This window comes from Cicer arietinum, chromosome 1 (genome assembly GCF_000331145.2).
Source record: "Cicer arietinum cultivar CDC Frontier isolate Library 1 chromosome 1, Cicar.CDCFrontier_v2.0, whole genome shotgun sequence".
NCBI classification, from domain to species: domain Eukaryota; kingdom Viridiplantae; phylum Streptophyta; class Magnoliopsida; order Fabales; family Fabaceae; genus Cicer; species Cicer arietinum.
The window spans coordinates 36,737,066-36,738,549 of NC_021160.2; positions in this window are offsets into that span (position 1 = coordinate 36,737,066).

Genomic DNA, 1,484 nt, shown 5'->3' on the forward strand with positions numbered 1-1,484 from the left:
ATTTGCCTCCAGTCATATGCTTGGAACATCCACTGTCTAGGTACCATGAGTGAGTTTTGGATGTCAAGCAGATCTGCAAAACAGATTTCAGACTTTGGTTTTAGGTACCCAATTTAGATTGGGTCCTTGAGGGTTAGTCTCAATCACATGTTTCTTTACTCTCCAAACTTGTTTCCATCCCTTGTTAGCAAGCTTTTTCAGTTTACAATCAAAAGATATATGTCCCTTTTTGCAACAAAAATGGCATGAAAAAGCAGAGGATGTACTTTGAGTTGGTTTAATGAAAACATCATGAATTGACTTTGATCCAACAAATTTATGATTCTTTTGAGCATTCCTATTTGGTCTATAGCCAATTCCAGATTTTTCATTTGCATTCTTTTGGTTGCCAAGAAGAACATTCAGGTTGTTTCTACCATTAGTAAATTTTGCTAAATCAAATTGTAGTGATTCAACCTTTCTTTCAAGTTCAATAAAACTAGTGAGTCTATCATTTTCTTTCTTTTTCAAAAGTGCATTCATGTCTTCAAGCAACTTATAATCCTTTTTGATTTCTTCATACATCATGCACTGTTTTTCTAACATTTTCTTAGTGCAAATCAATTGTTTGACTACCTTAATATGTTCATCGTGCAATTCATTGAAAGCATCATGCAATTCTTCATAAGAGGGATTAGAGGAAGTACTTACATCGCTATCTGAATCTGAGTTAGTGTTGGCCATTAGACACAAGTTTGCTTCTTCTTCTTATGAATTTTCAGAAGATTCTTCATCATTGTCATTCCAAGCTATGTAGGCTCTTTTAGTTTTTGAAGATGGTTGATCCTTGCCTTTAGCTTTCACAAACTTGTTTCTATTTTGCAGTTGAAAACATTCAGATTTAATGTGACCTGATTTTCCACATTCATACCAGGTTATCACCTTGCTATCATTTGTCTCATTCTTGCTGAAGCTTTTTGTCCTTGAATTGGATGGTTTCTTTGGTTGGATTCCTTTCTTCTTCAGAAATTTCTTGAACTTTCTGACCAGCATTCCGATTTCAGGTTCTTCATCAGTTTCACTTTCGGAATCATCAGTACAAGTTTCTGGTTCAGATTTTACTTTATGAGTTTGAGATTTCAGAGATAGTCCCTTTTTTTTCCGATCAGTTTGCTCTGACTCATTAAACCGGTGCAGCTCCATTTCATGTTCTCCGAGTTTGCCAAAGAGGGTGGCAATGGTCATGCTTCCAAGATCCTTTGGTTCAGCTATTGCAGTGACCTTAGGTGTCCATTCTCTTGTCAAGCATCTCATTACTTTGTTTATTTGTTGCTCATTGTCAATTACTTTCCCTAGGGCATTCAGATTGTTAATGACATATGTGAACCGTGTTTGCAAGTCATTGATTGACTCATCCTTCTTCATATTGAAGAGTTCATATTCATGCGCATCAGAGTATTAGTTCTGGCCCTCTTGACATCAGTTGTGCCTTCATGAGTTTCTTG